This window comes from Buceros rhinoceros, unplaced genomic scaffold (genome assembly GCF_000710305.1).
Source record: "Buceros rhinoceros silvestris isolate BGI_N320 unplaced genomic scaffold, ASM71030v1 scaffold15458, whole genome shotgun sequence".
Taxonomy (NCBI): domain Eukaryota; kingdom Metazoa; phylum Chordata; class Aves; order Bucerotiformes; family Bucerotidae; genus Buceros; species Buceros rhinoceros.
Genome location: NW_010426470.1, coordinates 128639 through 140875, shown reverse-complemented (window position 1 = coordinate 140875; position 12237 = coordinate 128639).

The following is a 12237-nucleotide window of genomic DNA, read 5'->3' as shown; positions in this document are numbered from 1 at the left end:
AACCCCAAGCCTTCAAGATCCAGCAGATAGAGGATGGTCCGTCTGGGTCTCCAGGCAGCAAAGTCCCTGGTGATCACCCAGCTGATATTCACTTCACTTCAAGAGGAGACTTGAAAGCAGAGAGATAAAAAAATAGGAAAAAAAATAAATGCAAGAACACAAGAGAAATTAGCAAATGCTAAAAAAGAGTCCATCTGACTGGCAGAGAAGGTGAGACCCTGTGACACTGGCTGCAAAAGTGGGGGCCCTAAGCCTCGTGCTGACAGAGGTGGCTGCATGCTGCTCTCCTCCCATTGGTGCTCCCATTGCCTGGGACAGAGCAGGTTAAGTAAGCCCAAAGGTGCAGCTCAAGCCATGTCTGCATGTTTGGAAATAAATACCTGCCCTGCTCTGCCCTGTGGAGAGGAGCTCTGTCTTCTGCAGGAGCTCTTCTGCATGAGGTTTTGGCAGGTGAGTACCCCCTTGCTTGTGGGCCACATCTCAGCAGCGGACAACACCCGAGGTCCACTACTGTCTTCTTTGTAAACTCCACTTGCCATTTTTGCAGCTGCCAAAGGCAGATGATGATGGCACAGGACAATGCTTTTCATTGTGTTCAGGCCAGCTGGAGGGTCTCAGTGGCCATATGCATCAGGGGGTGTCCTCAGGAGAGTGTTGCCCAAATTTGTCCGTGTACTTGATCCCTTTTGGCGGGTGAGCAGCAATCCAGCAGGGATGAGTGGTGATGCTGGAACTCCCTGTAGTGCTGGGCCTATTGGTGGTGTCGGAGTGGAGGTACCCAGCACCTTTGCTTTTGGTAGAAATTAAATACTCTTCTTGGCATTTTATGTTTAAGGTGCAGTGGCCCTTGCTGAGATGCCTGGGGGGAGGCAGGGCCTGCCCACCTGTGGGAGGAGGAATGAAAATTGGCAAGTAAAATAAGCTCTTTTTATGATATAACCACAAAACCAGAGCATTGTACAGGGGAGGAAGCTGGCCATTGGGCAAACAGGGCATGTGACTGAAAGAAAAGGTGAAACCCAACATTTGGGATGCTTTTCAACATCCTCCAGTGTTTTTCAGTAGAAACTCACCAAGTTAAAACCAAGATAGTGAACATTTCCATCTCCCTCCCGTCATCCATATTCACCCACAATTCTTGCTGTTTCGCTATAAAAATTTTAAAAAAGGTAAGCCCTTTCCTCTTTTGTACAAACCTTACTTTGTGCTAACTTAAAAGACATTTGATTTCCTACCATCTGGATCAACTGCATAGTCTTGCTTAAATAAAGTGACAAAGATTTAACCCAAGTGGCTGCACAATGTGGGTGGGATGTGCTCTCAGTTGAATGCTTTCCTGAAAACTCATCCCTGGGACTTCCAATTTTGTGAACCACTCTGCCAGAAAAAGGGTTCACTCAGGAGCATACACAGCAGAAGCACAAGTCAAAACTCATTCAGTCACTATCACCCACCATTACACCATCATTACGTTCTCATGTAGTTATCTGAACACATCTGCCCGATGTAGAAACACATCTTTATCCTTCAGTGACAAATTCCTTGTAAATCTGGGTCAGCTTACCCTACTTGTACAGGCACAAGATAACAAGGCAGTGCCTTCATATAAGTAAATCCAAGTTCTGCAAAGACTCCTCACAGTCTTCCCCTGCTCCAACATAGGGTCCCTCCCATGGTAAACAGTCCTCCATGAACTTCCGCAATAAAAGTCCCTCCCAAGGGCCATAGTTCTTCACAAACTGCTGCATTGTGGGTCCCTTCCATAGAGTCATGAGTCCTGCCAGGAAACCTGCTCTAGCATGGTTTCTCCTCTCTCCATAGGTCCACAAGTCCTGCCAGGAGCCTTCTCCAGCATGGGCTTCCCGTGGGGGTCACAGCCTTCTTTGGGCGCATCCCCCTGCTCTGGCGTGGGGTCCTCCATGGGCTGCAGGTGGGTATCTGCTCCACTGTGGGCCTCCATAAGCTGCAGGGGGACAGTCTGTGTCACCATGGGCTGCAGGGGGATTCTCTGCTCCAGCACCTCCCCCTCCTGCTTTACTGATCTTGGGTCCTGCAGGGTTGTTTCTGTCACGTATTCTCTGTCCTCTCTCAAGCTGCTGGGTTTTTTTGCCCATCTTCTTAAATGTTTTATCACAGAGGCACTGCCACCGTTGCAAGTATGTTATCAGAAAGGCACTACCACCATTGCTGATGGGCTTGGCCGTGGCCAGCTGGCATTGGCCGTATCAGACATGAGAAGAGCTTCTGGCATTTTGTCTCAGAAGCCACCCCTGTAGCCTCCTCCCTACCAAAACCTTGCCACGTAAACCCTACACTCCAGAGAATCAGACTCATTCAGAGTTTGTCTGAAATAAGAGGGGTGCCCTTTGTTCATATCCCATCCTGCTTCGTTAAAAACATGTTGAACGTGCAGTGACAATACCTTCTCTGCCAGAAATGCAGCAGCACAATGATTACGCTCCCACCCTGCTCATGTTGGCAAGTTTGCAAGTGCCAGTGCAGGAAGGCTAACGAAGCTCATGCTTTTAAGTTGTCTGGGGGAAAAAGTACCAGCAGGATATTAATGCATGGGAAGAGCACTGGAAAACTCCTCCCAAACACACCTTTTTGGTAAACACTCAGGTATGCATTTCACAGCACCGTGTCCTTGCAGTATTGCCAGTGCAAGGCATAAGGTCAGGCACTCACATTCTCCTAAGCAAAGCCACCCAGATGAACTTCCTGCTAGATTACCTCATTTGCAGAGGACTGTTTTAATCAAGCAGGGGACAAATGAATGGAAATGAGGGGGAAGAGGCAGCTGAAACATGTCTGGAATTTACAACCTGCACCTTCATGAGAGCAGAGTTTGCAGCCCTTCTACAGCAAAATGTATGTTCAAAGGATATGAATAGGTGGGTAATGTTCTTCTTTGGAAGCTTTTTCATTGCAGAATGCCTGGGCAGACCCAAAACTTAAATTTGTGCTTCCTGCAGTATTTAGGGGTTCATATGCATGTGAAGAAAAGACCAGTTTGTTGCTGCTCATTAAAACTGTATTTTCCATAGAGACATTTTTAAGAAAAGAGTGGAAACTCTTTCTGTTTATTCTATGTCTTTTTTCATCTTTAATACATCATTGTTTCAATACCACAGCCCAAGAAGATCCTCTGCCAGTCAGTCAGTATAGTGGTAGCCTTCTGCAAGACTTAAAGTGAAAAAAATGGCTGTAGCTGTTGCACTGAAAGGGCAGAACTGGATGATGCGGTATTTGCATCAGTCTTAATTTTGAGGTGCAGACTGCATTTTCGAGCTAGGTAATAAACAGCAATAGCAGGCAACAATATCAGAGTGAAGAGGAGGAGAGGAAGAACCCAGAGCTGAGGCCTTTACGTGTTGTCATGGCCGGACAAAATTAATCTTCAAAGAGTGCAAGAGTTGGCTCAGTGAATCACAGAGCTATTTGTAATTACCACAGAAAATTTGCAGAGGGAGGTAGTGTACCAGAAGACTCAAAAAGTGCATCATGGCACCTGCACAGCAATCAGTCATGACAGATTGCGTACACCAGCTTGGTTTTCTCCTGTAACAAGGTAAGAGTTGTAGCATGCTGACATGCAGGAGCGGGACACTTAACACATCACTGCCAGTGGCACAGTGGTTCTACGTGGTTGTCCACAGCATGTATTAAATGAGGGTACTGGAAGATGGGTGCAGTCTTCGAGGATGATTGCATTCAGTGGCAATGGCTTGTGGCCATATTGCAGAGGTACTTCAAGCAAGGTTTAGGATTGTGTTTTCAGTTGTCTTTTTTTGTTTGTTTGTTTGTTTCGGGGTTTTTTTGGTCAATCTGGTCACACTTGGTGTTTTTATAATTGACCTGAATTCTAGACTCTGTTATATGCTTCTGTCCTCTGTAGATGACATTAAACTGGGAGACGCTGCCCTGGAGCACAGGAGTAGGACTGAAAATGATCTTGGCAAACTGGAAAAGTGGTTTGGAAAATAAAAAAGATTACTCCAAAAAAGGACAGGTGCAAACATTTGTTTGTGCAAACAATTTCTTTGCATCCCTGCAGTATGTCTAGGAAACTTCTTTCCCTTCTGGTGGAAGACAAACTGCTCCAGGGCAAATGGAGTAGAAAAGGAAAAAGATAACCCCCTACCCTGGCGCAGGGCGTGAAAAAATGGTATCTCATACTGCTTATTTGTGCTGGCTGGAAATGGCCTGGAGATGGCCTCAAGGTGCTCAGGGGTGGGGGGGCCAGGGGGATGGGGTTCCCACTGGATGTGCTTAGCTGTGAAAAGGGAAAACAAAAGAATGCCTTTGGTTATTGAGTCCTTGAGTGCTGGGTGGCCCTGAGACTCCTGAGAGGGACCTTGGAGATACTTGGATTTGGAGGTAAGCACTGAGGACGGGAAGGGGAAAAGCAGAAATATTTCCCTTCTCCCTCTTCCTTATCTGTCCTCTTTCCTTTTGCCTCCCCTTGTGTTTGTGCAATTAAAATTAAGACAAATGGGAACAAAAACACCCTGGGGACCTTGAGCAGATGTGATAAAGAGGAGCAACATAGCAAAACATAGATTGTTTTGGAAGGCATGGAACCTCTGCCATCCTCCTTCCTGCAGAGACTGGCGTGCTGGGGGAGACTGTGGGATCAGGGTGCTCTTCCCACTGCACCGTGCAGGGGCTCCGAGGCTTTTAAATATAAAAGGCTCCTGAGTACTGCAGAAAAAAATAGTAGAAAGTGGAAAAGTGTGTTTGCGGCTTCTTTTAAAGACAGGATGGCATGTCCAAACCAGGGCTGGTGTGCTTTAGGCACGGGAGCCATGGAGGGACACCAGCACTGCAGGTACTGCTGGGTGTGTCGGGAGGGGTAAAGCTGCAGACCAAAAGCAGGGAGTTAGGCTTTAGCCTTCAGCCAGGGCCGTGCTGCTGGCAGAGAAAAAGCTTTTCCCACAGTGCAAGCCCCTATGCAACCCATGCTTTGTGCCCACTCAGCAAAGGTGTCTCACGTCCACGATCTGCCTGGAAACTGATGGGGGCCAAGGGGTTTGGACATCATGAGAGCCTGTAGCGTGGCTGGCAGGACCCTTGTGAGCCTTGGTCCAGCTCACTGGGTTGTGTTACTGCCCTGAACAGCAGCTCCTGAAGCATTTAGTGGGGATGCACAGCTGCTGATACCATGTGTGGAAAAGCTATGGCTGGGCATGGTTGCTGGGTCTCGCGGGGAAAGAAAAGGAGAAGCAGTAGAAAGGTAGGGGGAAATAAAAGAAAGAAAGCTGTATGTGATGTTACGGATATGAGAAGAAATGTACAGCTGCAGCTACACCCAGCACAGAGAAAGCCAAACCATGTCCTGGGCATCCCTTCCTCAGCTGCAAGGGCAGCTCTGGCATGGAGAGACTGAGGCAGGGCAGTGGGAAGAGGATGCTGCAGTGAGCAGCAGAGTTGTTTTGGGCTCCCAGGAGAGCCACTGCCCTACTGTGACACTGAAGGCAGAATCCAGGAATGTGACCACCTACAGAAACATTTTATTTGTACATATCAGTCAGATTGCATCAAATTCTGGCTGAAACATCACAGGCTTGGCAGGAAAATGGAGTTATCTTCATCTAACTCTTCTGGCCAAGCTGGAGCAGTGTGCATTTGCTTTGCTCATATGATAAAAGGAAGAGCATTGAGAATAGCCTGTTCCAGGAAAAAAAAAACAGCAGCTGAATGCCAGACCATTTTCACCAAGGCCAAAGTAAAAATCCCTCAGAAAAAGACCCTCAAAGGACTGTTTTAACAAAAGCAGCAAAGCTCCTCAGGGTCTCCTTTCAGCCCAGGAAAAACCAGCCCAGCCTTGGCCTCTTTTGGCCTTTCTGGGGTCAGCCACAGGGGCTGCAGGCAGAGTGTGGTTTGGCATCTGCCCTTGGGATGCTGCTTTGCTGGTACCCACCCAAAAACTGCAAGCAATGGGGTGACACCTTGGGGCTGATGCAATCTGCTGTAACTGCAGCCTAGCAGCTCCCTAGGGAGCCCATTTGTGAATGGCACCTAGGTGCAAGCGCTGCTTTCAGGGGGGAAGGCAGGGGAACCTCCTGTTGCGTGCCTTTCTACTCTGCACTGGTGTGGGAGCCGTGCATTGCTCGGCGGGGATGCAGGATCCTCCATCAAAACCTTCTCCCAGGGTGGGGGGCTTCTCTGTCATGGAGCTGCTAGGATGGTCTGAGTCATGAGCTGTGCTAGCAGGCAAAACCCAGGCTACTGGGACCGCCAGTAGATGGATGTGGAGTTGTCTGTATGGGAAAAGACAGCAGAGCTAAAAGCTTTTCTCATGCTTGCCACTGTTTCTGTCCAGGGCTGGGCAGGTGGGGATGAGGATGGCTGCTGCCTGGTGGAGCCTCTTCCCAGCAAATAGGAATATGCCAGGTCTGACCTGGATCTTTCCAGACAAGCCTGAACATTGTGAAACAGATTTCTGATGCAGCTGGCTTACTTTGAGGGGATTTTTGTTCCTGTATTCTAATAGGTGTCTTCTTCAGCAGCAGATATGCACCTGCAATACTTCACGTCTGGTTGCATTAGTGTTGCAAACTGATCTGGTGGGCAGTGTTGCTGATGCAGTGACTAATGAGCACGAGGGAACCTGAAGTTCTGCCAGTTTCTAGAAACTTTGTGAAGACCAAGCAGCTAAGATCCCATCCCAGCTGTCAGTCTGTACAGCTGTGCCAGGTGAGACTCTGCACGTGCTTGCAGAAAGGGAATGGTAAGCCTGAAAGCCTGAACCCACTGCATCCCAAGACTCGGTTTTTTACCCTTTGCAGATGTGTTTTATTTCTTCCTGCTTTCAGTTGTTTCCTGCTTTTGAGGTTCTGGTGATCCCCCGCATGGACATGTGGCTTTGCCAGGATTTCTTGCATACTCCCCTGAGTGCCTTTGAGGCAGAGAGCACCCTGGTAGTGGTGACTTGTGGGACTTTTCTCCTGCATCCTCAGTCACTGAGTGCAAGCTCTGTTTTTCAGTCATGGACTGGTAGCAATATAGCTTGGGAGAGGAGATGGAAAGTCCCGCTCCAGCCCAGACTGTATTTCTACATCTCTGGTGTATGGCTGGGCAGATGACTCAGTGTCTGTGCTTTAGTTTCCCCATGTTTGTAGATGACATCAGTACCTGCAAGCCTTGCTATGGATGTTAATTACACATGGCCGTGGTGTTCAAAGAGGTGAAGCTCAAGTCCATCTGCAGAGGATATGACCTGTAACACTTCGGGCAGCAGCCTGACGCTGCCGTGAGCCACATCCACGTGTGGTGTTAGCAGCAGGAGAGTCAAACCAAGCAGCTGCAGCAACACATCGTTGCAGGCAGTAACAGAGAGCAGCAGCAGTATCTGTCCCATCTACCCACCACACCCAGGCAGAGATGGCAGAGAAGCCAGAGCTCCTGGCACCTCTACATAAAAGCCGGACCCTGAAGCCAGCTCTGTCTCTGAGTGCAGGGACCAAGGAGTTCAGTAGTCTCAGCATGGGTCAATAGAATGACACACAGGACATAGCATTGGTCTTGGAGGCCAACCCTGGGTTTTGACATGACAGCTGCATGCTGGTTTAAGAGATAGGTGCCAGTGCAGCATCCCGTCACCCTGCAGAGGGACAGCTGCTTTGTTGTCCAGAGGAGGCTCTTGACTTTCCCCACTAGACACAGCAGGTTGTCTGCTCAGGGTCCTGCTTGGCCTGCTCACCACCGGGTTCATGCCTGCAGGCTGCCTGGTGTTGCTTTTGGCCCCAAAACACCTCCCTGGCAAGACGGTTGCATGTGAGCACTATGGGGACATGTACTCTGTACTCATGTCCTCCGAGGCAGATGAGAGAACATGCTATGCGTTGTTTTTCTGTGTAGCTGCCATGTGGAGCAGCACTGCCCCTGGAAGGTGTTTTACCATGGGGGAGAGTAGGGCAAGGCTGCAGGGCACCGGCTGCCGTAGGTCTGGCTCAGTGCTTTGCAGCCCTGAAGATGCCCACTTGCCTCACTGTGCCTGTATGGCCACGACATGACTAACCCTCCCATCAACAGGCCTTTGCTGTTTTTAAATTAGGAGAAATTGCTTTAACCACGGGCAGCTGATGTGGATGGTCCCCTGCAGCCCATGCTCCATCCATGCCTCGGTACAGAGTGGGATGCTGTGGAGCTGGCACAAGCGCTGGTGCTGCTTCCCCATGCACGGCAGACACTGTGCCTCTGTGCACACACGTGTGCCTGAGGAAGGTGCAGAAATAGGTTGTGCGATGTGGAATATCAGACATGAAGGTTTTCTCATAGCAGAGATTTTCTGGATTAAGTGATGCCCAAGTCACTTTTGGGGTGTCAGACTATGTGGAAAATCCAGTCGTGCTCTTCACTGTCCTTCAACAGATACTCATCCTGGCTGTTACACCCTGCTCTAGCCCACTGATGCCTCAGATAGATCCTGATCCTCAGTTTGATTTGAATTTCATTGAACTCCCCAGAAGAACCTTCGCCCAACTCTGAACACCAATGGCTAGGATATCTGCAGTTGCTTTTGGGTCCAAAGGCACCCAACAGTGATGAGAACAGGGCCAAGGAACACAGTGCACCTGCCCACATCTCAAATGTGACGGAGTCCTGAGCCTTCCTGGGTCAGACTGGGAGCCAGAGTCTGGCACCAGTGAAGGAGAGTTCTTGTGCAAGCTGGCACCTTCACCCGCACCTGAACAGAGAGCTTTGGCTGGAACTCAGGGAAGGAAAAAGATAGCTAATGACCTTTGGAAAAAGGGGCAGGCAAGTCAGGAGGACTACTAGGATGTTGTTAGGTTATGCAGGGAGAAAATTAGAAGGGCCAAAGACCAACTAGAATTTAATCTGGCTACTGCTGTAAAAGATAATTTAAAAAATGTTTCTATAAATACAGTAGCAATAAAACGGGAGCTAAGGATAATCTCCATCCTTTACTGGATGCAGTGGGAAACACAGTGACAAAGAATGAGAAAAAGTCTAAGGTACTCAATGCCTTCTTTGCCTCAGTCTTTGATAGTAGGACCAGTTCTTCTCTGCGTACCCAGCCCGAGATGGAAGACAGGGACAGGGAGCAGAATGAAGCCCCCATAATCCAAGGGGAAATGATTAATGATGTGCTACAACACTCAGGACACACACAAGTCTATGGGGCTGAATGGGATCCACCCAAGGGTACTGAGGGAGCTGGTGGAAGGGCTCACTAAGCCACACTCCATCATTTATCAGCAGTCCTGGCTAACCAGGGAGGTCCCAGCTGACTGGAGGTTTGTAAATGTGACGCTCATCTACAAGAAGGGCCAGAAGGAGAATCCAGGGAACTACAGGCCTGTCAGCCTGACCTTGGTGCCAGGGAAGGTTATGGAACAGATCATCCTGAGAGCCATCACGTGGCACATACAGGACAAACAGGTGATTAAGGCGATCAGCCAGTCAGCATGGGTCACCATCCCTGGAGGGGCTTAAAAGACGTGTAGATGTGGTGCTCAGGTACATGGTTTAGTGGTGGACTTGGCAGACCTTGGATAAAGGTCTTTTCCAACCTCAATGATTCTGTGATTCACTTTTGCTGCTCAGTTTTTACCTCTATTGCCCTAAGGCCCAATTACGGATTTTCTTGTAAATGTAGGTGGAGGGACATGGCTCCTTCTTCTAATCTTCAGTGCTTAAGTGTTTGATGGTTTCCAAACGGCCAATGTCAGTGTAGTCTGCATTACGCATCCCCAAGCAGACTGTCTGCATCTTCACTACTTTTGCATTGTTTCACGAATACCCTGAAAAACTCAAAAAAACCCAGTAGCTTCTTGAAAGCAGAAATACAAGAAATCTGTTGGAGCGAGCTCTCTGGATGTACAGAGTGTTTATCATGCTGTATCACGTCTATTTTTATACTAGCTGAACTGATGAAGTCCAGGATTTTCTCAGAGGGAGCCCAGCCCGCAGGTATCCTGAAATGCCACGTGCTTTTGGGTGCAATGGGATATCTGCTCTACTTATCTTCAGCCCTGTTTTTGGGTTTTTTTTGTTCGGGTTTTTTATTTTTTTACATCCCCAGAGCCGCACTCAGTGACTCCTCTCTGAAGTGTCCTCAGACATCGTATATGTACACAGCAGCCACTTGTGTCTGGCTCACGTAGCCCTGCCATGGGTGAAGTCAGGAGCACCCCATACATCCAGAACATTTAGGTTGCAAAACCCCATTCTAAGCAGGAGGGAAATGCTAGATCCAGGGCTCCCAGCAAAAGCTGGCATTCCCAGTGTGATCCTTGGTGGCTTGACCAGGGTCTGCTCCCTCTGCCTGGCTGTACCTGTCTGTCTTTATTTACCTGCTGTTTCAGAGCCTGGCGCCACAAGCCCTTGAGACACTCCTCCTCCTCCCATGTGGACACCAGCTGCTGGAAGTCACTTGCTTCGTATGCCAGCACACGCAGGAATGGCAGCAATATTATCTCACTGGTGCTGGATAGAGAGAAATCGTAACCTTGCTGGCACCAAAACAGAGGAGCCAAAATCCCACAGGCTCTGTTGCTGTGTCACTGCTGTGCTGCGGGCTGGTCTTTACTTTTGTCAAGGGTTAGAGAATTAGTTCTGTTCTAATTCAAATCAGGACTACTTTGCTTTCCTCTCTCATGCCTAGGACTCTGCCAGGGTGGCTTCTTCCCAAGCAGGAAACCCATACCTGCTGTGGTTGGGAAGTGCCAGGACACCAGCATGCCTTCACACCTCCCTCCCTCCCTCCCCAGGGGCACATTCATTTCGTGTTTTTTGCTCAGGAAGCACTGACTTGTCATTTCTAACTTTAATTTCACGTCATTTCCCCTTAATATGATTATCCTTCCTTTATGTAATTTATTCCCACAGGTGCTTACAGCACCTCCCTGCTTATTAGCAGCAGGATTAATTAATGATGTGCTTATCTAGTACTCCAGATCGTTAACCAAGCTATTTAATAATATCAAACCAGACATCTGGCCTAGCAATACTTGACTGGGTAGCCACCTCTTTTATCAACCTTCTGCATTCAGCTGACAGGAAATATCCAGGGCCAGGCCTTAGCAGCCATCTCACCTGTGTCTGCAGGGCAGGCGTGGTTTTTCATATTTATTATAATCCTGTAATGACTAAGGCTGCAGTCCAGAATAAAAGCTTAAGGTTTTAACTGCATAGGTGCAGCTAAGTACCCTTAATGGATCTATGACATGACCATATACTTAAGTGCTTTCTGAACTGCAGCTTTATTGAGGTTTCCATTCTTTCCATACTACAGCTTCCCTCTTTGCTGTCCCTTTCTTCCAGCAGAGAAAAAGAGCACTAGCAGGGTGCTCCCCTTACCAGAATTCCTCAAATGCCCTGTGCTGGGTGATACAGGCCTGGAGACATAGCCAGGCTCTCCCCAGGCATTGCTGCAAGGCTGCCCCTGTTTGACACTGTCAGTAATGACTGCAGGCATTTTTGCCCCTACCCCACTCCCAGGGGGTAGGAGACGGTCCTTCCTGAGCTCCCATGCCTGGAGCTTGACGTTAGTGCCTGTCTGCATCCCTCTTCTCCTGGGGCAGGGAGGCAGCAGCAGAGCCAGGTGAGCTTTTGGCTTTTGCAGAGCGTGCTGCAAACCTGCCCTTCACTTGCGGAATTGGCAGCCTCCCCGTATCAGCTGGAGAAGACCATCAGCCTGATTTCAGGGCTCTGTCCAGCTTGGAGGCTTCCAGCTGACATTATAGCCCTGCAGAAACAGCCAAGAGTGGTAATTACCTTTGTAATTCCCTTGGCACTGAGCAGTACTTGGCAGTTGCCTACTGTGCACGCACGAGGCAGATGGGGTCTCTGCACATCGCTGGACCCCTGTACCCACTTGCACCAGCCCAGAACCCTGCTTATGACCCCATCTAGCAATCAGTGGCCCCGGGCTCAGAGCTGCACAAGCACAGACACACAGATCTGTTGTCAGCCATGCCAGAGGAGCAGGCACCAGGGAAAAGGCTGCTGTTGCACAGCAACATTAAAGCTGATCTGGGTACACCTCTGGTCCATGCTTTAGGTGTCTGAGAGCCAAATGCAAGGGCCAGTCTCCACCTCCAGCAGCCGCAAGCATAGCCTGTATCTGTAAAATGAGATGCTTGGCCAGGGAGTGCAAGAGGAAGGGACGGCAAGGCAGGGTGGTAGCAGCAGCTGCACGAGTGCTCAGTTCTGCAGGGCTGCCGCTGCATGCTGCCGATGCTGCCCGCCTTGCCTGCACAGCTCAGT